Source organism: Prionailurus viverrinus, chromosome C2 (assembly GCF_022837055.1).
Source record: "Prionailurus viverrinus isolate Anna chromosome C2, UM_Priviv_1.0, whole genome shotgun sequence".
In the NCBI taxonomy this organism is placed as follows: domain Eukaryota; kingdom Metazoa; phylum Chordata; class Mammalia; order Carnivora; family Felidae; genus Prionailurus; species Prionailurus viverrinus.
Genome location: NC_062569.1, coordinates 99,129,482 through 99,155,530, shown reverse-complemented (window position 1 = coordinate 99,155,530; position 26,049 = coordinate 99,129,482). Strand labels below are relative to the sequence as shown.

At 42.4% G+C, this 26,049-nt stretch overlaps 2 long non-coding RNA genes across 2 annotated transcripts in view; one reads left to right on the top strand and one right to left on the bottom strand.

Moving 5' to 3' along the window:
- Nucleotides 1–26,049, bottom strand: part of LOC125174777 (uncharacterized) — a 32,233-nt gene extending 6,184 nt beyond the window's left edge. The window contains exons 1-2 of the long non-coding RNA XR_007155555.1: nucleotides 25,844–26,049; nucleotides 4,809–4,924 (exon numbers count right to left, since the gene is read on the bottom strand). This is a non-coding gene — a long non-coding RNA (uncharacterized LOC125174777). The remainder of the gene's footprint in view (nucleotides 1–4,808; nucleotides 4,925–25,843) is intronic.
- LOC125174779 (uncharacterized) lies at nucleotides 203–9,122 on the top strand. Its single transcript, XR_007155557.1, has 3 exons — nucleotides 203–560; nucleotides 6,604–6,786; nucleotides 8,954–9,122. It is a non-coding gene; the product is annotated as an uncharacterized LOC125174779 (long non-coding RNA).

The following is a 26,049-nucleotide window of genomic DNA, read 5'->3' as shown; positions in this document are numbered from 1 at the left end:
ACACTAGTTCTCCACTGCAATTTCCTTACCTCTGTCAGTGGCATCTGTCTTCTAGTCAGTCTGGTAGGGAAAAATGATAAAGTGGCCGACAGGACTGGTAGGGAAATTCCAGTCCCCAGCCGAAGACTCCCCTTCCGGGTTCTTCTTCCTACCTTGCTTGTTGCGCATGCGCGCCAAATTACTACTAATGCGGAAGTAACAGACTATAAATTGTCCCCCATGCTTGCGCTCCGGGGCTCCGGGCTCAGACCTCTGGAGAACAATCTCCTCTGAACCCACCGATGTGAAATAAACCTCCTGACTTCCAAGATGCCCAAGTGCCGCTTGGTTCTTCCGCCGGGTGATCCAGAGCAGGTTCCGTAACATTCGGTTCCCTGACCAGGAAAACCAACCGCGCTGGCCCGTTGTTGCCACCGGTTTGGGAAAATGGTGAGGCGATGATGGAACGAGGAATCGCAGCGGAGAAGGTGCCCCCTGCCTGATATGCGTCATTCTCCCACTTTGTCGCCTCAGGCTGGCCCCGCTCTGCCGTTCCCGCTGGGCTCGAGGAGACTTGGCAGGTGAGGACCTGGACCTGTCATTGGATACCGGTAACGCCTAGGGCCCCTGACCCGGTCAGACCCACCCGTCAGGGTGGAAGGAGAGCCTGATCACCTCCTGTAGACCTTTCAGAGGTCTCACAGGTTGGGATTCCCAGGGAGGGAATGTATTAACCTCTGGTCTGAATGTGTGAGTGAATGTGCAGTGCAATCTGGTCCTCCAGTTGGGACTGAATCTGTGGCTCCATGGGCAGGTACCCTTAAGGTCCCCAAAAGCCCAGGGAGTCTGAGTGGGCCTGTCTGTGATTCCGTGGTGAACGGCATACAGTTTATGGCAAAATTGGAATCGTTTCTGATCCTAAGTCACAAAGCTGAGACCGCTACTGCAAAGCGTCTCCTAAGTTACTTGGGAACATGGCCAGATGGGCACCTAACTGGTCTCCTCATTAGAGGGCGCACCCCTACCCCTCTGTCTTTGCAACTCCGTCTCACGGGAACATTATGGGGTTGGGAACAGAGCAAAAAAGGGGTTTTCAGGAGATTATGGAATTAAGATGACCCCCGGCAAGTTAAGGACCCTATGTGAGTTGAAATGGCCCACTTTTGGTGTAGGATGGCCCTTTGAGAGAACCTTAGATGTCCCAACGGTTCACCACATCCAGCATGTTGTCACTGGGGAACGAAGTCACCCTGATAAGTTCCCGTATAATGACTCCTGGTTAGAGATTGCCTAAACCCTTCTCCCTTGGGTGTGATTTACCTGCAACAAACAGGGACAGGCTAGGGTCTTACTCGCCTTGACAAAGCAGCCCAAGGAAGGTCAACAGAAGTCCTGACCTCCACAAATTCTCACCGGTGACCAATCTTGCCCCTGCCATATGTTCCCCTGAGACTGTCAGCACCTAACCCCCCAGTTCCCAAAACTCTGCCACCTTCGGTCTCCCCACCACCTCCAGACTTGGCAGATCCTCTCTCCCCTAGACCAACAGCCAGATTGTGCCCTCTGCCAGGCACAAGTGCTCTCCAGATGCTGGTCCACATCAGCCAGTACCAAGAAGCTCTCCTCCAGGGTATCCGAGCAGGGCCTAAGAAGCCCATGAATATGCTCAGCAGCAAGGGGAATCCCCCAGGGATTATTATGAGAGGCTACACCCTGTTTGATTCCGAGGCACAAAAGAACCACGACAAAAGGATGGGGAAGGTCCAGCCACCAAAAGGGGGATGGCCCAGAACCTCCTTAGAAAGGGATCAGTGTGCCTACTGCAAGGAGAAAGAACGTTTAAACAATGAGCATCCCAACTGGGAAAGTCCCAGAAACCCAGCCGATATGCAGAATAACCCTGCAGAAAAGACCTCATAGGCCTAGCAGGAATAGATTCAGATTGAGGGGGGCCAGGCTCACTTCTTCTTGGCCCCTATGAGCCCACGGTCAAAATAAAAGTAGGGGGCCAAACTGTGACTTTTATGTGAACTCAGGGGCCACATGGTATGGCATGAATTCCTCTACCTACCTGAGTGCCCTATCCCTCTCCTTGGTGGGGATGTACTCTCAAAGCTGGGGGCCCAAATAACCTTTGAGCCAACAGGACACACCAGCATCATGTCCAATTGGACAAGAAGAATAAGTCCCCCTCATAATGGCAATCACTACAGCAAGAAAGAAAAAACGGAGGCTATTCTGCACACAGGTCCAACCGAGTGGCCCGCCCGAATTCAGGGCTGCCTTCCCCACTGTCTGGGCTGAGGACAATCCCCCTGGACTTGCCCATAACCAGGCCCCTGTCATTGTAAAGTTAATCCCAGGGGCTCAATTGCAGAGAGAGTGGCAACACCCCCTCCCACCAGAGGCAAGGGCAGGCATCCAAGAACACCCTGCTCTTGCCAGTCAAGAAGCCAGGAGGAGGGTAGCAACCAGTTCAAGACATACAAACTATCAACAAAGTAACTGTCTCCTTGCACCCAGTTCTCCCAAACCCGTACACCCTTCTCAGCCAGATCCCAGACTCTGACAGTTGGTTTACTTAAAGGATGCCTTCTTCTGCCTCCGCTTGGCCCCCCAGAGCCAACCCTTGTTTGCCTTTGAATGGACCGAACCAGACACGGGGCGTCAGATGCAACTGACTTGGACGCGCCTCCCATAGGGATTTATAAAAACTCCCCTACCCTCTTTGGGGAGACACTGGCCAGAGACTTTGCTGGCTTTCCAAGGGAGGCCTCACGCTACACCCTTCTCCAGTATGTGGATGACCTCCTCCTTGCCAGCAATATCTAAGAGAATTGTACAGAGGGCACAAAGGCCCTTAACCTGGGTGCCAAGGAGAGGGATAGGGCACTCAGGTAGGTAGAGGAATTCATGCCATACCGTGTGGCCCCTGAGTTCACATAAAAGTCATAGTTTGGCCCCCTACTTTCATTTTGACCATGGGCTCATGGGGGCCAAGACTCAGGATATCAGGTCTCATAAAAAAAGCACTAGAGCCAGAGAGAAAGAAGGTCATCAGCTCCTTACCCCAGCCCCAAACTAAGAGGGGGCTATGAGAATTCCTGGGGGTTGCAGGATTCTGCCAAATCTGGATTCCTGGGCTCTTGGCAATAGCAAGAATAATCTCTTGGTAGGACTGGATTGAGAACCCCCTGTCTGGACAGAGGAGGCTGAAGTCGCCTTCCTAGAGATAAAGGCCACCTTGGGACAGGCACCAGCCCTTGGCCTGCTGAATATAAAAAAGCCTTTTTAATCTCTTTGTGCATGAGAAGGAAAAGGTTGCCCTCGGGGTTCTCATACAGACCGTTGGCCCTTGGCAACAGCCAGTAGCATACCTGTGGAAGAGGCTGGACCCAGTGGCAGCAGGGTGGCCACCATGCCTTAGTGGCCACAGTTCTGCTCATTAAGGGGGCAGATAATCTCACCCTGGGACAAGAACTAAATGTCAAGTTCCCTCATGCTGTCATGTCTCTCATAAACACTCAAGGACACCGCTTCCTCTCCAACTCTTGGCTACCACAATACCAGGGGCTCCTCTGCAAGATCCATGGGTCACTCAAAATAGTGCAGATGCTGAACCCCACAACTTTCCTACCCTCTGAGAAAGGAAAACCAGACCATGACTGTTCTGAGGTGACCAATAAAGTATTTGCAAGTCGCTCAGATCTACGTGACCAGTCTCTACAGAACCCAGACCTCACCTTTTTCAGTGATGGTAGCAGTTTTATCACAGAGGGTGTTCAAAAGGCAGGGTATGCAGTGACAACTACAGATGAAGTCCTAGAGGCCAATGCCCTACCTGTGGGATGGTCAGCACAGCAGGCTGAATTATATGCCCTAGTCTTGGCCCTCACCATCAGTGAGGGCAAATGATCTACACCAACTCACAGTGTGCCTTCACTACCGGGACAAGAGGTACACATACACGGGGCAATCTACAAAGAGAGGGGCCTCTTCACCGCCGTGGGGAAGACCATCAAAAACAAGGAGGAAATACTAAAGCTCCTCAAGGCCATCTGGCTTCCAAAAGAAGTTGCAGTTCTATACTGCAAAGGACACCAGAAAGGAGATGACCCTACAGCACGAGGGAATCGTCTAACAGACAAAGCAGCCAAGATAGCAGCTGATAAGGAGGTATAGACATGGCTCTCTCCTTTATCCATGCCATAACCCCCCCCCCCTTCCAGGAGTTCAAAGAAGAAATTGTCTCCCCATTTGGCTTACCGGCCACAATCCACAGCGATAATGGGCCTGCATTTGTAGCGGACTGCTTACTGGCCTCAAAGCTCAGGGAAAGTAGAGTGGATGATTCACACCCTCAAGTGAACCTTAGCCAAGTTCTATCAGGAAACAGTCCTCCTGTGGCCAGACCTGTTGCCCCGGCCCTCCTGCATGTCCATTGCACACCAGGAACTAATATATGGGAGGCCCCCTCCATGTCTAGGGAGCCTCCCAGGTAACTTACACCAAATAGGGGATAAGAGAACAACTTCAAGCTTTAGGGGCCACCATAAATGAGTTACAATGTTATACCATAGAGAGGGCCCCAATCTCATTAGGATCTCCTGTACTGCCCCCCCCCCCCCAACCAGGGGACTCGGTCTGGGTCAAAGATTGGAAAAAAAGACCCTCTCAAACCACAGTGGACTGGGCCTTATACCGTTATTCTGACCACCCCTACTGCCCTCAAGGTTACAGATATCACTCCATGGGTCCACCACTCCAGAGTCAAGAGGACCAATCCTGAGGAGCCCCAGACTTGGAAGTCTGACCCAAGTTTGACAAACCTGCTCCAAGCGACCTTCCAGAGAGTCCTAGATTCTTGGGATCTTCAGCCCTGCTCCAGTCATACCCCAGAAGCTGGCTGGTCTATATATGGCAGAAGCTTGAAGAATCGCCAGTCCTATGAAATAAATAGACTGTCCTTACTCCTTGCCATCGGATTGGCAGAGCTTGCCCCAGGAAGCTGGGAAAACAGTGAGAGGTTCCTGTTTGCACTCTCATTGCTCTTATGGGTAGGATGTTTTGTTGGTATTGGTTGCATTGGTCTGGGCCCCATTTGTAAACCTTCAGCCCTCAGGCCCAGGCTAAATGAGCGGTGTTGCTACCTGTCCTCCTAAGGGCAGGAATAGCCATGGGAACAGGGACTGGCTTAGGAGGCATAGGCTCTTCTGTGGGACTACTCCCTAGTGTCCTTGCTGAGCCAAATAAGTTCCCTGGCAGGAGTTTCCCTCCAGAACAGATGGGCAGTTGACCTCCTCACTGCCAAGAAAGGGGGCACCTGCATCTTCCTTGGAGAAGAATGTTGTTACTTTGTAAACCAGTCGGGAATAGTCACAACCAAAGTCAAGGAACTAAGGGAAAGGACCAGCCCATAATAAATGAAGATGATGCCTTCTAATACAGCCTATATCTATTTAAGGGGGCATCAAAGCAGGGGAATGATAGGGAAAAATTATGTTATAAGACGGCCGACAGGACTGATAGGGGAATGCCAGTCCCCACCGGGTTCTTCTTGCTACCCCTCTTGCTACACACCAAATTACTACTAATGTGGAAGTAACAGACTGTAAATTGTCCCCACGCTTGAGGTTGGGTATCAGACCTGTGGAGAGTGATCCCCTCTGAGCCCACCAGTGTGAAATAAACCTCCTCCCTTCCAAGATCTCCGAGTGCCACTTGGTTCTTCTGCTGGGTGATCCAGACCAGGTTCCATAACAAATCCATCTGGAAACCTGTTCCTTGGATGAATGATAGAATTCATAGAAGGGATGGGGATGGGATATTTTAAGGGAGAGATCAACAAGACTTGATGACTGGCTAAACAGCGTGATTCAAGGCTGATTACCATCCATCCCGCCCTATGTCCCTTTCAGTCCTCCCCCATTCCTTTCTTCCTCCTTTACATATATCATTCACTGCTACTAGGCTAAGCTGTCATAAATATTATCTTCTGTGGGATACTCTTTAACTAAAAACCATCAGTGGCTCCCCAGTGCCCTCCAGAGCAAGGCTGGGCTGGCTGATGAATTCCTAGGCCTGTCATAATCAGACCCTATCCAATTGCTGTGGGCTCCCACTTTTTCCCAATGGTCATATCCTAATCGTACCATTCTTCAAGGTCCAGCCTAAGAACGAAATCTTCCATAAAAACTTGCCGTTCTAGAATCCTAGACTCTCAGGATTGAAAGAGGAGGGGCAACTATTCTGGTTTTCCTTGTTCAGAAAGGCATCACCAACCAGGGCTCTAGGTGTTTTGTTTGCTCAGGTCTTCAATCCCGTAAGCCTCGTCTCCCAACTATGAGCTCTGTGAGGGAAGGGTAATTCCTCACAAAGGAATATCCCCAACCTTTGCCCCAGCTTACAACAGTTGTGTCCACTGAAATAATTAAAGGGGGAGAGTGAGACTAGTTTTCTTCCCACCACAGGCCTGCAGTATGCCTTCTGCTCCTCTGTCTTTAACGTAGTGCCTGTCCTATCCCTCGTTGCATTACAATTTGTTCAATGATTCCTGTGCTTTAGCATACCACCTTCTTTATTGCTCATGGCAGACCTCTGAAGTTGATATTTTCCCATTTACAGAGAAGAAACTGAGACTCGGAGAGGTTAAGTGACTTACTCAAGCATGCAAAGCAGGAGATCCAGGATCTAAACAGTGTACTATGACTCTGAAGCCCAGCATTTTCCTATTTTGCTTCCTGACCTCCCCAAACTACGCTTTTCTTACACAGAGCATCTGCTGTACTTCAAGAGCAAAGGCCAGAGGTAGGTAGAGGCTGATGTCTCCTGTGATCACCTCTCTTGGTTGTCCTCTGGGCTACCCCCATTATTACTCCCTGGCACTCCAGAACTGGTAAGTCAGGATGACTTAGTAACTGTTTTCTTTTCCCTTTTTTGTTCCCTGAAATCTACAGCTGCATTTTAATGATGAGAGGACTGAGGAGTGACCCAGAGATTGTAATTTTGTTTTGGTCAAAGGCTCATACATTTACATACAAATGAAAAGCAAAAGGACATGTAAATTGTAGAAAGGGGGAAAATTAGCCTTGCTCCTTTTCAGAAAGAGAATTCTTTGGTGACGTGGAGAATATAATTTTAGAACTAGAAGAAATGTTACAGATCATCTATTCAACTCCCTTATTTTATTATTTTATAGAGGTGGAACCCAGGCCCAGACAGTGTGACTAACCCAAAGTCCAACAGGAAATAAGAGGCAAGGCAGGAACAAGAGCCTAGGTTTCCTTTCTCAGTCCCAGCCCTTTTCCATGTCCTATCTCTTGTTCTGCGTTGACGCATCCTGAGTACTCTAAAGCAGCTCCTACATGCTTAGGAGCATATACTACATGCTTAGGATGGTTAATTTCATATGTTGACTGGGCTAAGGGATGCCTAGAAAGCTGGTAAAACATTGTTTTTTCTCGTGTTTGTGAAGGTGTTTGGGGAAGAAATTAACATTTGACTCTGTAGACTAAATAAAGAAGATGCTCTCACTAGTTCAGTCCAATCTGTTGAGGGCCTGCATAAAATAGAAAAGATAGAGGAAGGATGCATTTACTGTCTTTCTTGAGCTGGGACATCTGAGGGATGGATCTTTCATGGATCAGTGCTCCTCAGGCCTTCAGACTTGGATTAGAACTTATACCGCTGGTCCTCAGTTTCTCTGGGCTTTCTGCTTGTGGATGGCAGATCAGACCTTGGGACTTCTCAGTCTCTGTAATCATGTAAGCCAATTCCTGTAATAAATCTCTCCTATCTATTTATCTGTCTATCTATCTGTCTGTCTCCTATTGGCTCTGCTTCTCTGGAAAACCCTGGAAGAAATTATTTCACCACTCTGGCACTAGCTATAGCTTCCTAGCTGCTGGGATAACAGTGATTCTTGAACATAGTGGTTATTCTATTTGCAGATACTTTTTTAGAAAATTTTTATAGGAATATTATATTATTATTGTTTTTAAGTTTATTTTGAGAGAGAGACACAGCATGAATGGGGGGGAGGGGCAAAGAGAGAGAAGGAGAGAGAATCCTAAGCAGGCTTTGCACTGTCAGTGCAGAGCCCAATGTGGGGCTCAAACCCACAAACCATGAGATCATGACCTGAGCTGAAGTCAGATGCTTAACCACTGAGTCACCCAGATGCCCCGTAGATAACATTTTTAAAAGACTTCAGGGGCGCCTGGGTGGCGCAGTCGGTTGGGCGTCCGACTTCAGCCAGGTCACGATCTCGCGGTCCGTGAGTTCGAGCCCCGCGTCGGGCTCTGGGCTGATGGCTCAGAGCCTGGAGCCTGTTTCCGATTCTGTGTCTCCCTCTCTCTCTGCCCCTCCCCCGTTAATGCTCTGTCTCTCTCTGTCCCAAAAAATAAACGTTGGAAAAAAAAAAAAATTTAAAAGACTTCATTGACATAATATGACTATGGGCATCATGGAAGTTGGCAAAGATGTCTCAAGCCCTTTCTAATGTATTATGCCATTTATTATGCCATAATGTATTATGCCCTCTCTGCCTATGCCCAACCCATAATTATAAAGGACCCACTGATTTTTATGGGTTGCTGGTTTGTATCAGGAGAGGAGAAGGAGTGAACAATGGTGCTCATCTCCCAGGATCCTCTCAGGTAATCCTATCTTTTTCTCATGGGTCCTTGATAGTCTATGGAATTTAATCCAGCCAAAAAGTACATAAAAACCAACATCTTGATCAAGGATTTCCCATATTTTGTCACCAGGGATATGCTCAGTCACATACATCTTCCTCACCCTAATTCTTTTTAGTACCTAGTATTCATTTTTACATCCAGTCAGTATCCACTTTTAAATAAGCGTCAGGCTGTCTTGACACTTGGGATTCAATGACAAATATCCCACAGAGAACATCTGCCTTCCTGAAACTTTCAGACCAGGAGCAAACTCCAAAATTACATGTATTCTACAGAATTAAAAAGCTTTACTTCGCTCATGTAATCTACCAAATCAGGGGAGGAGGAGTCAAGATGGCGGAACAGCATGGAAGTTTTTTGTGTGTCTCGCGTCCATGAAATACAGCCAGACCAACACTAAACCATCTTGCACACCTAGAAAACTGATCTGAGGATTAACACAAGAATATGCACAACCTGAACCACAGAATTCAGCAGGTACGCGGCATGGAGAGGTGAACTTGGGGAGTGAGAAGCTGTGGGAAGGGAGGTGCTTTGCGACGGAGAGAGGACAGAGATGGGGTGGGGGGGGGGTGGAGAATACGGGAAAAGCACCCCTCCCCAAAAGCAGCTGGAGAGAAAGTAGAAAATTTGGTAACAGCCACAAGGACTAAACTAAAAAGGGAAAAAGGAGAAAGGAGAGGGTTTAATTCCATTAAGACTGTAAACAAGGGGAGCACAAAGTCTGCAACTCTGCAGCTTGATACCTGGTGGTGCTCTGGTGGGAAGGGCGAATCCCCAGGAACAGAGTGGGGTCTGGGAGGTTCTTGGGCCACACAGGGAAAAGCGGTTCCACTGCTGGAAGGACATTTGGTAGAGACTGTTGAAGCCACCTGGTCCCAGCAGACCCCAGAAAGTGGCCACATTCACTGGTGCTGGAACAGGTCATTAAGGGTGAAGACTGGTGCCAGATGTGTGTTGTGATTTTCCATAATCCCTAAAACGCTGCTGCTACACTATCTGGCAAACTTCTGGGGTGGGCTGGCACCCGGCTGCAGTCTCGGGGCACCGGCAGCAGCAGGGTCCAGCAAGCATTCCTGGGTGCAGCCGACATTCGTCCATTGCTCATTTGGCCATTGCTCGGTGAGACCCTCCCACAGAAGGGTGGAAGGGGGTCAAAGCCACAGTCCTTCAGACGTAAGGGGCCAGGGAAAACAGCTGCATCTGAGACAAAACTCAAGAGAGAGGTACTGCCTGGGGCCTGGTCACGGACAGTGAAAAAGTAGGAAGTGGACGAAGGCTGAAGACAGAGGACAGGTGCGCAATTGCTGATCGGGGAGAACAGAGTTCCGATACTAGAGACTTGGTAGCTGGGTCACGCCATTTTCACCATTCCCACACATGTGCATACGTACCTATGAGAGCCACAACACTCCACCCCAGTAGGCTAGCAGCGCCATCTAGTGGAGAACAGAGCTATTACACTGAGCCCTGCCCAACTGGGCCAACCTTGCTCTTCAAGAACACAAGTCTCACCGTCTACTTAGTTTATGGACTATAAAGCACTTCATAGTCTGACTTCTATGGGAAAATGAAGTAATTTCAGTCCTATTTCAATCTGTTAGGTCCATCTATTCAATTTTCTTTCTTTTTTTTCTTTTTCACTTCTTTAATACAGAAAGAGAAAAAATTAATTTTTATTTTCAATTTTAATTAAAAATATTTTTATTTAATTTTTTACTATATTTTTTACTTCTGTGTAAATTTTTTCAAATTCTGTTTTACTTCCATAATTTTATTTTAGTCTACTTCAGTGTATTCACTTTTTCAGATTTTCAAATGATTTTCTTTTTCTTTTTTCTTTTTTGTTTCTTTTCTTTTTCTTGAATGCAGAAAAAGAAAAACTTAATTTTTACTTTCAATTTCTATTAAAAATATTTTTCTGTAATTTTTTTACTATGGTTTCTGCTTTTATGTAAATTTTTTCAAATTCTATTTTACTTCCATCATTTTATTTTAGTTACTACAGTGTATTCACTTTTTCAAATTTTCAAACGATTTCCTTTTTTTCTTTTCTCTTTTTTCTCTTTTTTGTTTCTTTTTCTTGAATACAGAAAGAAAAAATCATTTTTATTTTTAATTTTTATTAAAAATATTTTTCTTTAATTTTTTTCTGCTATATTCTTTTGTGTAAATTTTTTCAAATTCTATTTTACTCCCATAATTTCATTTTAGTCTACTTCAGTGTATTTATTTTTTTCAAATTCTCAAATGATTTCCTCTCCGCCCCCCCCTTTTTCTCTAATCTGTCAAACCACTTTCAACACCCAAACCAACACACCTAGGATCTAGCATCATTTATTCTATTTGTGTGTGTGTGTGTGTGTGTGTGTGTGTGTGTGTGTTTAATTTTTTAATTTTAATATTTTTTTAATTTTAATTTTTCTACCTCATTAATTCCTTTTCTCCCTTCAAAATGACGAAATGAAGGAATTCACCCCAAAAGAAAGAGCATGAAGAAACAATAGCCAGCGATTTAACCAACACAGATACAAGCAAGATGTCTGAACCAGAATTTAGAATCACGATAATAAGAATACTAGCTGGAGTCGAAATAGATTAGAATCCCTTTCTGCAGAGATAAAAGAAGTAAAAACTAGTCAGAATGAAATTAAAAATGCTATAACTGAGCTGCAATCATGGATGGATGCTGTGGCAGCAAGGATGGATGAGGCAGAACAGAGAATCAGCGATACAGAGGACAATCTTATGGAGAATAATGGAGCAGAAAAAAAGAGGGAGATGAAGGCAAAAGAGCACGATTTAAGAATTAGAGAAATCAGTGACTCATTATAAAGGAATAACATCAGAATCACAGGGGTCCCAGAAGAGGAAGAGAGAGAAATAGGGGTAGAAGGGTTGTGTGAGCAAATCATAGCAGAAAACTTTCCTAACCTGGGGAAAGACACAGACATCAAAATCCAGGAAGTACAGAGGACCCCCATTAGATTCAACAAAAACCGACCATCAACAAGGCATATCATAGTCAAATTCACAAAATACTCAGGTAAGGAGAGAATCATGAAAGCAGCAAGGGAAAAAAAGTCCCTAACCTACAAGGGAAGACAGATCAGGTTTGCAGCAGACCTATCTACAAGAAACTTGGCAAGCCAGAAAGGAATGGCAGATATATTCAATGTGCTGAATCAGAAAAATATGCAGCCAAGAACTCTTTATCCAGCAAGGCTGTCATTCAAAATAGAAGGAGAGAGAAAGTTTCCCAGACAAACAAAAATGAAAGGCGTTTGTGACCACTAAACCAGCCCTGCAAGAAATTTTAAGGGGGACTCTCTGAGGGGAGAAAGGATGAAAAAAAAAAAAATATATATATGTATACATATCAAAAGCAACAAAGATTACAAAGGACCAGAGAACGCCACCAGAAACTCCAACTCTACAAGCATCATAATAGCAATAAATTAATATCTTTCAGTAATCTACCAAATCATATCCCAACTACAAAAGAAGACTATAAAACTGTCTTAGGAGATGAGAGAATGTGGACAATCACTAGATGACAATATCAGTAGATAAATCAAAATGTTAGAGATGTTTATTATTCATTCTCAAAGGAATAGAACTATGGACCAAATCTGTGAGGTGAGTTTGCCTCTGAGCTGGTGGCTGGGTCACTCCCACTAATTCAGTTTGCATGGTCTCCCTGGTAATACTCCCAACAAATCCATAATCCCTCAAAAAAAGTATAATCATTCCCTTTTTATATTTGAGGGATTCCCTATTTATATTTGGCTGAAACAGTCAAATAACTGCTTAAAATTACTCTGATTTCAGGCATATCAGGTTCTGAAACCTGTGCTATTATTTCTACCCTCACCCCCTCCTCACTGGTGTGTGGGCCCAGGGTAAGCCCCTGCAATGGGTATGAAGACAATATAACCTGCCTACTCTTACTAAATGTGTTTTGGGACACCTGGCTGTCTCTGTCAGTGGAGCATGTGACTCTTGATCTCAGGGTTGTGAGTTCAGCCCCACATTGGGTATAGAGATTGCCTAAAAATAAAATCTTTAAAACAAAATAAACCTGTTTCTATGGACCCATGTCACCAGATTTTTTTTAACAAAATTCTGAAAAATGTAATTTATTCTTGATGTCTAAGAAGATAATCATGGGAATAGAGACCTTTTCTAATGACCCTGCAGTTATTCAAAACCTTTTTGGAGCAGTATCTGGAAATCGAGTATGGGGAGCTCAGACCAAAAAGTACATCAATGAGTACTCATAATGATAACACTGTATATATGCTTTAAATTTTAGAAAACAACAAAAAGGTATTTAAATCCATGTCTCATGAGAAGGTCAAGCTAAGTAATTCTGGTTTTTAAAAGGATGTGGGTATACGGGTTGAAGTGACTGCAAAATAATTTACTGCTGGTTTCCTTGTATGATTCTGAAGTCCATAACAAGATCCTAGCTACGTAGCCACATTTGGAGTGTTCATTTGGAGATTAGAAAAGCAAAAAGGTTGTCATTTCATAGTCTAAACCTGTTTAGATGCTCAGTGATATTTGTTGGTGGACGATCTATTCATTTCACAAACCTGTATTGCCTGCTTATGTATCCCACATTGGCTAGATGGTGGAGACTCAAAGGTGAAACTGTCAGGGTTTTTGCTTTTGAAATCAGAGCTTACTGGAGAAAAGAAATGCTTCATTGCAAAACAGTACAGTAATCACTTTGCTGGTGGGATATACAAAGCACCATGGTATAAAAGTGGGAAAATTTTTCTCACCATGTTTTCTGAACCAAAATAAGAACATGTAGTTTGATGAATGCAAATCTACTTATGGGAGCAGAATTGACTTGGTAACTTAAAAAAGGATGTATAGAGTTTACCAAGGGAGGAATATTCCAGGTCAGTAATTAAGTGGTCTGAGAGCTCCCCCCAGATTTGCCTATGTTCTTTCCACAATGCCCTGTTGCCTCTGATTATCCTTCCGTTATTTATCACTGACTCACTTAACCACAATTTACTGACTGACTAGGGTGGGCAGTGTAAGTGATACAAAAGCAAAAGAGCATTGTCTTTTTTGATAAAGCAAAACCTAGAACCTGCCAAGTGTAGCACTGGAGGAAGGTGATGCTCCATGAGGGGGTAGCCAGCTGACACTAGCAATTCCAGTGTTCTCCCTCTGAGATTTAACCTCCTCTGGAGCTTTTAGGTGGTCTGTTTCCTGTGGGCTTCTTTCGAAGAAACACTGGCTCAAGCTGGATTTGAAACGTTTGTTTCTTTCCCAGAAAGCAGTTGAAATTTCATTTTTTCATGTAATAGAGCAGATTTAGACTTACAGTCTTTACCCCCTCCCCCACCCCCTTCAGCAACTGGGGATTGATACAGAGTGGGAACACAGGGGAGACTGGCCAACAATTGGGTGTCTGCTCCAGAGCTAGGGGGTGTGTTGCAGCCACAGTCCTACCACTCCTGGAGTCAGAAGTGATTGATGTATTAATCAATTTCAGCCTATCTCCAGTATCTCCTTTGCAGTGAGTTCAGTAAACAAGACCCTCTCCATTCTTTGACAGTAACATTAGACAGCAAACTGGTGCCATTTTTTTAGTGGTAGCCAGTCAGTTCATGGCCAGTCTTGTGTTTTCTATTCTTATCTGTTCCCCTTACTCCCACCTAGATTAGTTTCATTTGTAAATATTTCAATATGTATCTTTAAAAGATAAGGACTCTAGGGGCACCTGGATGGCCCAGTCGGTTGAACGTTTGGCTTCGGTTCAGGTCATGATCTTGCGGTTCGTGAATCTGAGCCTCACATTAGGCTCCCCGCTGTCAGCGCAGAGCCTGGTTGGGATCCTCTGTCCCCTTATCTTTGCCCTTCCCCCATTCATACACACACACTCTCTCTCTTTCTCAAAAATAAATAAACATTAAAAATAAATAAAAGATAAGGACTCTTTAAAAATGTAAACACAGTACTATTATTTCACTTAAAAATTAATAGTACCTTACTATAACCAAATACCTAGACAGTATTAAAATCTCCTCCATCATCTCGTAATTTTTTACAGTTGGTTTGTTTGAATCAGCATCCATGTAGCTACTGACTGCTTGAAGTGTGGCTAGTCAAAATTGTGATATGCAAGTGTAAAATATACAACAGATTTTAGAAACTTAACACATAAAAAAGGTGTTAAACATTAATAATTTTTACATTGATATGTTTCAATAATAATACTTTTATATATTGGGATAACTAAAATATGGCATTAAAATTAATTTCATGTATTTATTTTTACATTTTAGATGTGGCTAGTAGAAAATTTTAAATTACCTGTGTGGTTTACATTGTATTTCTGTCGGATAGTGCTGATCTAGAGGCTTAATCAGGTTCAGGTTTGATTTTTTTGGCAGAACTATTTCATAAGAGGTGGTGGTTTGTTCTTTCATGTTGAGGCACATAATGGTTGGTTCACTTTTTATCCTGTTACGGATTGATCGGTAGTTCTAGCATTGCAGCCTGATCCACCTGTGTCTAGTACTCCATTAGCTTTTCACCTAGTGGTCTGAGCAGCCACTAATGATCATTTCTCACATCCACTCTTTCTTTTCTTCTTTTTTAAAAATTTATTTATTTAAATTCAAGTTAGCATTGCTTTCAGGAGTAGAACCCAGTGATTCATCACTTACATATAAAACCCAGTGCTTATCCCAACAAGTGCCCTCCTTAATGCCCATCATCCATTTAGCCCATCCCCTCACCCACCTCTCCTCCAGCAACCCTCAATTTGTTCTCTGTATTTAAGAGTCTCTTATGGTTTGCCTCCCTCTGTTTTTATCTTATTTTTCCTTCCCTTCCCCTATGTTCACCTGTTGTGTTTTTTAAATTCCACATATGAATGAAATCATATGATATTTGTCTGCCTGACTTATTTGGCTTACCATAGTACCCTCTAGTTCGATCCACGTTGTTGCAAATGGCAAGATTTTATTCTTTCTGATTGCTGAGTAATATTCCATTATATATATGTACCACATCTTCTTTATCCATTCAGCAGTTGATGGACATTTGGGCTCTTTCCATAATTTGGCTATTGTTGATAGCTCCGCTATAAACATTGGGGTGCATGTGTCTCTTCAAATCAGCATTTTGTATCCTTTGGATAAATAGCTAGTAGTGCAATTGCTGGCTCATACAGTAGTTCAATTTTTTCAGATCCACTCTTTCATTAGAGGGTGCTGTTGACTGAATGTTTGCGTTCCCCCACCCCCAAATTCTTGTTAAACCCTAACCTCAGTGTGATGGTATTTGGAGGTGGGTCTTTGGGAAATAATTAGGTTTGGATGAGATCACAATAGAGTCCTTATGTGGGATTAGTGCCCTTATAAGAAGAAACCAGAAAACTTAGCTTTCTCTTTCTACTCTGTGAGGATACAGCAAGAAAGTGGCCATCTGCAAACCAGGAGGAAAGCTCTCACCAGGACCTGAGGTCCTGGCACCGCCAGCCTACAGAACTGGGAGAAATCAGTGTTTATTTTTCATGCCACCCAGACTATGATATTTTGGTTTAGCAGCCCAAGTTGACTAAGACAATCCATTGTTCCTTCTGCTTTTAAGTAGGAATATTTCTATTAAAAAATACTTTCCTTCATCAAAGATTTAGTTATACTGAAGTTCAAATTATAGGAGATGAAAAATTCTTTCCTGTGTTTACCAGTTGTCAAAAGAACGAGTTGGTTTTTTGGCCTCCTTTAAAAGTAGCCAATGAGGATTTGAAAAAAAAAAAAAATTATGTTTTAAGTATCATAATGAACTCATGGATTTTAACCATTTATTGTTTTAAAAACCATTACAGTTATTTATTTATTTATTTTTTGATGCTCAAATTGTTTGCGCTTTGACCACTGGAGGGACGGGGACCATCATGCAAGCTTCTGAGTCCTTCTGACACAACCCCAATCTTTTTTTTATTTTTTTCTTGCTGGTATAATAAGATGTTCCAGGATCACATTTTAAATTTCCTGCCCCCCAACCTGGAATTAATTACTTTCCAAATAAGTTCTGATTCCTTTTATTGGAAAGTGTTTTTTTCAGAGACCATAATCTGGGTTCTAGCAGTATTTATTGCTAAATTTATGGTCGTTGCTTCTAAGTACTTTAGTGGAAAGAGCAAAGAAATACATATTTTTTAAAAAGAGAAAATACATTGTGTGTTCAAATTCAAATTTAGACTATGATGTTTTTACAGAACTTTTGTATTTTATATTTGTATCTCTTTACACTAAAAACTTAGGTCCTGATGGCATCAGCCTAACACTTATTTTGCTTCATCCACACACAGACATATGTCATAGTGTCAGAATAACAATTTCAAATATTATTACTAACAATGCGATATCTCATAACCATATAAAGGTTCTTTATAACTCTTCATGCTCTTGGAGATATACATGTCTTAGAGAGGTATGGTCAAATTACCGTGTTTTTGAAGTCACTTGAAATGACTCCTCTCTGTGGTTAAATTAACTCTCTTCACTCTCTTTTTAGGGGTTGCTTATTTTCATGAATATTTAATCCAGATAAGAGTGAGTTGTTTTTTTTTCCCTCTCAATATTTTTAAATGTTCCATTCCATTCTCTTGTTGCTTGCCTAGTTTCTGAAGAAGTTTGTCATAATTCTTATCCTTGTGCTCTACAATTAAGTTGTTTTTTTTCCCCTCTGGCTTCCTTCAAGGCTTTTTTCTTCCTTCTTTGTCATTGGTTTTCTGCAGTTTGAATATGATGTTCCTAGATTTATTTATTTATTATTATTTTTTAATATGTATCCTGTTCAATGTTCTCTGAGCTTCCTGGATCTGTGTTTTGATGCCTGTCATTAATTTTGGACAATTCTTCTTCATTGTTACTTCAAATATTTCTTTAGCTCCATTTAATCTTCTCCTTCTGGTATTCCAATTACTGATATGTAACACTTTTTGAAATTATGCCATAGTTCTTGAATATTCTGGGGTTTTTTGTTTTTATTCTGTTTGTTCTTTGCATTTCAGTTGGGGAAGTTTCTACTGACACAACTTCAAACTCACTGATTCTTTCCTTGACCATGTCCAGTTTGCTGATGAGTCCATCAAATGTATTCTTCATGTCTATATTTGTGTTTTTTTATTTATAGCATTTCTTTTTTATTTTTTCTTAGAGTTTTAATCTGTTTCATCTCTCCCATCTGCTTTTGCACCTTGTCTACTTTCCCCATTAGAATCTATAATATATCAATCATACTTATTTTAAATACTCTGTCTGATAACTTGAAAATCTGTCATAGCTGGTGCTTACTTTTTTTCTTCAGGCTATGCTTTTTTCTTGCCCCCTCAGATACTTTGTAATTTTTTGTTGAAATCCAGAAATGATGTATCAGATAATAAGAACTCAGGTAAGTAGATCTTTAGCGTGAGGCTTTATGTTAGTCTGACTAGGAGTAGGGCTGTATGTAATGTTTGTTATAGCTGTAGGTATTGAAAGCTTCAAATTCTTTTAGTACCTTTGTTTTTTCCCCACTGTTGTTTTGGGTTTCCTTAAGAGTTCCTTCTTAAATACAGTCTGTGCCTTGCAGCTCTTTCAGCTATAATCCAGTTCTTACATTGGAGCCCTGATGATATGGCAGTAAGATGTGTGGGAGGGGAAGCATTCTATAATCTTATCACTAAATCGCAGTCTGTTAGTGGGGCTGTGTCCCTGACCTGTGACTTTCAGAAGTGTTTCTTAGTTTTCTTATTCCTGCCTCCCTGGCCCTTAGGTGAGGCAGAAAGCCTAGAGAAGGCTGAATTTGGGTAATGATCCTTCCCATGAGGTAATATAAGACTCTGGTAAAATATCTTTCCTCTGTAATATAGGCCTTTGCTATGAAGAATACTTAGGATATTTCAAAATGGTTTTATTTCCCCTCCCCCTGCAAGAGACTGAAGAGTTTTTTCTTTTACTTAAAAAAATGTTTATTTGTTTATTTTGAGAGGAAGAGAGAGAGAAAGGGAGGGACAGAGGGAGAGGGAGAGAGAGAGAGAGAGAGAGAGAGAGAGAATCCCAAGTAGGCTCCGTGCTGACAGGGCAGAGCCTGACATGGGACTCTTTCTCACAAACCATGACAACATGACTTGAGCTGAAATTGAGGAAAATGCTTAACTGACTGAGCCACTCAGGCACCCCATCTTGGCTCTTCATCATGAGAAGCTGGTGTGGGCCTCCCAATACAGTGGGCCCTTGGAGTCTCTCATTCTCACAGTAGTTCATACTCAGCCTCTAGCAATCTGTTAAAATGACCATTTAAGAGTTCCTACCAGAATCTTCTGCCTGATGTGAGCTGATATCAGAAAAGTTGTGCACCTGGGCGACTCAGTTGGTTAAGTGTCCGACTCTTGATTTGTGCTCAGGTCATGATCTCGTGGATCATGGGATCGAAACCCACATTGGGATCTGCACTGACAGCACGGAGCATGCTTGGGATTCTCTCTCCCTCTCTCTATGCCCCTTTCATGAGGGTGCACACATGAGCTCGCTCTCTCTCTCTCTCAAATAGATAAACATTAAAAAAAAAACCTCAAACTTTCATTTATCATAAAAATGTTCCCATGTTATGAAAATTCCATGTAAATATTATTTAAAATATTTTCTAAATCTCTACATCTGCTCTACACCAATGCTTTCCAATAGAATTTTCTGTGTTGATGGGAATGTTCTAATGTGTGGTGTTTACAGAGTGACCACTGGCCTCATGTGGTTATTGAGTACTAAAAACGTTCCTAGGGCAATGAGGAACTGGATTTTTAATTTTACTTAATTTCAACTAATTTAAATTTAAATAGCCATATATGGCCAGTGACTATGGGATTGGACAGCACAGCTCTTGACACCCTAGCCTTCCTTCAGAGCTTCTTTTAAAGCTTGAACTCACAAGTGTTTTTTTCCCCTTCTGGGACCTTCACATGTGTTCTTTGCTTTGCATGGAACAATCTGCCCCAGACTCATTTCATTGAAACTTATTTCTTTTATTTTTTTAATGTTTTATTTGAATTTTTGAGAGACAGAGTGCAAGCAGAGGAGGGGCAGAGAGAGAGGGAGACACAGAACCCAAAGCAAGCTCCAGGCTCTGAACTGTCAGCACAGAGCCCAATGTGGGGCTCGAAATCACCAATGTGAGATCATGACCTGAACCAAAGTCAGACGCTTAACCTCCTGAGCCACCCAGGCACCCCCATGGAAAATTTATTTCTATCCTAGAGGATTTTCTATGCATTCCTTCTTCAGATTGGCCTTCCCTGGCCCTTCAAACTATAGAAGGTTAGTTTCCCCTATTATTCTTGCTCATAAAAGTGTCCTTGCTTCTTTTAGAGTATTTACCCCAACTTGTAATTATACCCTCATGTGTATACATCTTTATTTAATATATCTTTCTCCTACCAAGCTATAAGTCCCATGAAACCAGAGAGCACACTTGTATCACTCATCATTCTATCTCTGGGCTCCAGAACAACTTCTGGCCCACATTAGAACTTCAAAAATCAAAGGTAAAACAGCGAGTAGCGTTCTGTTTGTATAACTACTAGGGCAACACAACAAGAACCAATTGTTTATTTGTCCTCCTTATGTTTTTGGGTTTTTTTTCCCTTGACAGGAATTAAAACACACATTCCCATTTCTACCCCTATGATGTTGCTCATCAATAGATAAAAGTAAACAAATAATATAAAAACTTTGAAATTTATCCTACATTTCCCAGTGTAAAACCTGGTAAAGGTTTGAAGGCAATGGTGATAGATGTGGGTGGAGATTGGTGGGATGGAGTTACCAGGCAAGCTTTTGTTTTCTTCTTCATTGAAAGGATACACTCCTAATTTTCTAGCTTTTCTCTAGCGTTGTCACTGAATTCTTTCTTTCTTACTAACATTTCTCAGAGCTACTCTTTCTTGTTTCTAAACCATCATTTAATTTTCACTTGATAAAGATATTTTCCTTCTTTCTATTTCTACTCTATTAGAACAACTTCCCTTATCTCATAGGAACTTTGCTCCCTCACTTTTACCTCCCTTTGCAAATCCTGAGCAAACCTTGCCCTTATCTCCACTCCCCTCTCTCTATCTCAGTCTTCTAGACAGGTTTGTCTTTATAATATTTTCAAAAGTGAAGTAAATCATCTAACAGGATTGGCACATTGTTATCTCATGAAGCACTCCTATTTCTTCAGTCTTTTCTCAATTCCCATCTTTGTGGGGACAGGGCAATTCTTGAGTTAAAAAACTCATTGCTTGGGGTGCCTAGGTGGCTCGGTTGGTTAAGTGTACAACTTTGGCCCAGGTCATGATCCTGTGCTTTGTGGGTTAGAGCCCTGCATCAGGCTCTGTGCTGACAGCTCAGAGCCTGGAACCTACTTCAGATTCTGTGTCTCCCTCTCTCTCTGCCCCTCCCCTGCTTGCACTTGTCTCTCTGTCTCCCAAAAATAAACATTTAAAAAAATAAAAACAAAAAACAAAACTCAGTGCTCAATGTTTTTTGCTCAAAATCTTCCCTTATGACACTTGATTTCTACTCAGTTTCACACCCAGGATCTCATCCTTGATATTTTCAGGCAACATATCAATGATTAAGCACAAGTAGTAGATACTCTTTTATAGATAGATCACGCTTTCCAATTTAAATTTTCTTACCCATGATTTTCCCCCCAACAATTCTCTAAAGTAGACAGGACAGAGGTCATTGCCCTCATCTTACTCCTCAAGCAGCTGAGACATGGAAAGATTTACTCTTTAGAGTTTGTCAGCAGAAGAAGGTGGACTTTAATTGAAGTTTATAGAAGCAGGTACATTAGGAAATGGAAATCCCCAGTAGTCAGGGGTTACAGACAGGGACAGCCAGTTCTCTCTACAAGTGCTTTCTTCATTTGGCTCCACTCATGGACTTCTCTGGAAGCAGTGGTAGGTGAGTTTTCCTGGTACTGACAAAGGCTTGCTCCAATACATGAACAGAAAGCATTTCAGTTCAACAAAAGCAGAATCTGGGAGAAAAGCCCAAGAGGCTTGCAAGCATCCTGGAAGGAAGCAGGAAAACAACCAGAGGGGAAAAGGACAAGAGGAAAGTAGGAGGGGGAGGGAGAATAAGTGACAGAGAAGGAAAAAGGTGTGAAATAATTTGCCCCTAATTTGTCTTTATGAAAATTTGATATATGAAAATTCCTACTTGAAAATGAGATAAATAAAGAGGTAATTATTTGCATTACAAATTAACTCTTCACTTCAAAAGAGTATTTACCACAGGTGTGATTCTATGATGTGAGAATTTAGAAAGGAATATGACTTGGGGGAGGTAGGAGATTTAAACAATAAAATCCTGATTATATAATATAATAGGAAATAATCCACAGATAAAGGGGGAGCCATCTAAAGAAGGAGGTGGTTGTACAGGGAGCTCTCTGCAGAGCTCAGGTTTTTTAAAAGGTATATGAACAAAAGACAGAGGGGATTATAGATAAGCTTGAACACAAAAGACTATCATACACCTTCAAGAATGAAAAAAAAGGAGGCTAAAGTCAGGAATAAACCTAGCTTTACAAAAGTGCTAAAGGCTGCTATAAGGATGTAAAAGCTTTGCTTAGAGTTGAGAGAACAAACATGGGGCAACTTGTTCTTTGAGTAAGTGAGGTTGTGCAGTGTTAACAGAAGTTAGGTAGTTCTTATGTTTTTCAATTATTTACTTTGCTTCTTTTCCAAGGTGCAAAAAGACACAGGAAATTGGATTTTTCTTAGAGAGACAGTGTGGAAAGAGGGTATTGATATTAGCCCACCTGGGCAAGGAATGGAGATTCCCAGGGTTTAGTCATCAAAGACAGGAGATGTGGGGGTCTCCAGGCCAGATTTGGTAGAAAGGTGGGCAGGAGAAGACACAGGAGAGGGACAAAGCCAGGAAGACAGTGATCTGTCTCTTCCCTCTTCCACAATCTGCTCAGATGTTGAGTAAATTCCACTAAAACTTATTAATTGCTTAGTGTGAGTTGATTTCTTATAAAAATAGAAGATGAAACTCAGCCTGGCTCTCAAGGGCACCTAGGGAAAATGAAAACCAATTTTTAGATGCAGGGGCCAGAGAAAAGGGACAGTAGGATATACCACCTTCAATTTTGAAAAGAAGGTGCAATGAGAATTGAAGTCCCACAGAGTCGAGAAAGGAAGAAAACAGGGAACCTTTCTAAAGTGGATTTAGGGGCGCCTGGGTGGCGCAGTCGGTTAAGCGGCCGACTTCAGCCAGGTCACGATCTCGCGGTCCGGGAGTTCGAGCCCCGCGTCGGGCTCTGGGCTGATGGCTCAGAGCCTGGAGCCTGTTTCCGATTCTTGTCTCCCTCTCTCTCTGCCCCTCCCCTGTTCATGCTCTGTCTCTCTCTGTCCCAAAAATAAAAACGTTAAAATAAAAAAAAAAAAAAATTTAAAAAATAAAGTGGATTTAAGTTTCTAGAGCCAGAGGAATTATATGCCAGGAAATTGAAATAATGTGAAATAATAAAGGGGTTCTCAGAGCCTTTATCAGTAATCTATTGGTGAGTACAGCTAATGGAAGAAGTGCCTGAAGGCTGAAGGCTTTTTACAAAGGGGAACACATTAGATTCTACCAACTATGGATCGGTGAGCCCTGACATCCATTCTACTGCAAATGATTAGCATAAGGTGAAGCCAATCATGGTATTACATTCCCTTTGCCAGGATACATTGCAGAGTGCAACAGTGACTTAATCCTCATTAGGAAGACACAAGGGGAAGTCTGCTGGGGGTAACAGGCAAAGAAATGACACCAAGAGAAGGGTGGTTCTGCTGCTGGCAGACATTGTTGTGTTGGATAGGACTCCTGGAACTGCCCCATCATTACCTTGTACTCATGAGGTAGGGGATGAGGAGCCAGCTTGAGCACAAAGCCAGTACAGGTTTCCCCTGTATGTGAAAGTGGGAGTGCTCCTATGAAACCTTTTGTAAGCCGAAATGGAGTAAAGTGAAGAATCAATTACCATTAATTTATATGGAAAATTATTTGAGCATTCCCAGACCACCAAAATAACCTCTCAGGCCCTTTCTGATATCTTAGGACACACCTTGCTAGCAGATACACAAAACAAATCAAGATAAAGCACAGATGCTCACAGACACAGTTCAAAGCTCTGACAGCTTGATGCTGAGATGCTACATGTAGTTCCTGGGGAAGGAGCTTGGTGGGGTCACTCTGGTGACTCTGAATGCCTGCAGCCTCTATAATGGCTGGTTGCAACACAAACTCTGAATGCTATTTTCGCTTTTCACCTATTTTCATAAAAGAGAAAATCCTTTTTGGATTTCTTTTGTTAGAAAAAATAGGTACTAACGTAGGTCTTTGTAAAAGCAAAGTGGCGTAACTTGAACTTTCAAAAAGCAAAGGATACCTGTACTCGGAGTTTAGCAGAGAGGTGAGCTAGAAAGAACCTAAATCAATGATGACATTGATAAGCCACTGAATCTGCCAACCTGAAGCTCATACTACCTATAGTGTTCTTCCTAAGTGGTAGCAGTAAACTTTCTAATTAAGGCAATTTGAGACCGGGTTTTCTGCCAGTTGGGGCAAAGAAATTGTAACTGATACAATGGCATATGCTGATTTCAACAAAACATTTTACAGATATTTTTATAGTGTCCTTGATATAAAACTAACTTGGGGCTGGACACAACAACTGCAAGTATATTTGTGGACTGTTGAAAGCGTGGTTATAACCTATGCAAGTCCTACAAACATTGTTTGGCTCTGAGGATTGAAGCCTCATTTGTTTAATAAATAACTTGACGTCATCCCCTTTGATACCTTCAAAGCCAGTCTAAGACAGAAGATAGAGTTAAAATTCAAAGTGACTTCACATGCTGGAATGCTATGATAAAAGCAACAAGTTGAATAAAGGACAAATACAAGGTCCAGTACTGGCTCCAAAAATCTAGGACACATATTAGGACACAGAAGTTCAAGACTTTAATGGAAGACATCTGGGAACTTTAGGTGAGCATGGATAGTGGATGCTATTCTCTGCTGCCTAGATTTCCCTTTCAAAGCTAAGGCAACAGTTGCCCCAGTTGTGGGGTGTATTGGTGGCTAATGGCCAGTGGTTTTCAGCTGAATCCCTCTCCAGACATGGTCCTCAGCCGAAGAGAGCTCTGTCCCTCACTTCCCAAGTTGGGCCTCCTCCTTGGAGATAGCTGCTTTACACACTTGATCAATATGGGTATACAAAGGCCCATGTACCTAAGGGTGGGAAAAATCTGAAGGGCCATCTCAGATCCAGAAAACCATATGTGATCTTCTAAAGCCCTTGTTACAATTGAATCAGAGTGACTTGGGTCATGACCTGGTAAAGCCTATGGTATAGGAAATATCATTGGTAAGAAAAAATACCCTGTAGATTTTATGGCAAGCCTTAACAGGAAAATCCAAAAAGACCCCTAAGATTCAGAAGTGAGCCAAGCTACCTGTAGCAGGGTACTATATACCTTTCAAAAAATAACTCTTGGTGTGCTACTGGTTCTTGGTAGAAACAGAGAAGCTGATGATGTGATATCAAGTGTTTATGCAGCCAGAACTACCCATCATAAGTTTTGTCAGACCCCAACAACAATCAAAAGGAAAAAAAGTTGTACATCTGGGATCAAGTATGAGCATAGCCAAAGATAAATAATAAACTGCATGATTGGTGGCCCAGACTTCTATGTCACTCACCACCCTTGCACTGATACCTCACCCTTAGCTCGTATTTATGGGTACCATGGGGTGAGAGGAAAAGCTGAATTTGGTTTATGAATAGGTAAGATCAATATGTGGTTGAAAAACTAAGTAGACTATTGCTGTACTTCATGGGTGCAGCTCCACTCAGGGATGTCTCTGAAAGATAGGGATGAAAGGAATTCTTCCTAGTGGACAAAGCCTCAGGCAGCATGCCTGTCAAGAGAAATATTTTGAGGTAATAATATATATCACTAAAGGGCAGTAATGAATGACTTGGACAGTTAACTCTACACAACCTAGGAAACAGAATGTCTTAGCTAGTCGATGCCAGCCAACTTCTATCAATGCTGGCACAGTAGGCACATTAAGGGATGAGCAGGTAAGAAATGGACTCACCATCCTAGAAAGGCTACTTGATCTTGATCATCAGGAGAAGGTAGTTCTGCTCTTACATAATGGAGACAGAAAAGAATACTCCCTTGCCCAGGGCGCCTGGGTGGCTCAGTCATTTAGACATCTGACTCTTGATATTGGCTTAGGTCATAATCTCAGCATTTGTGAGACCAAACCCTGTCTGACTCTGCACTGACAGTGTGGAGTCT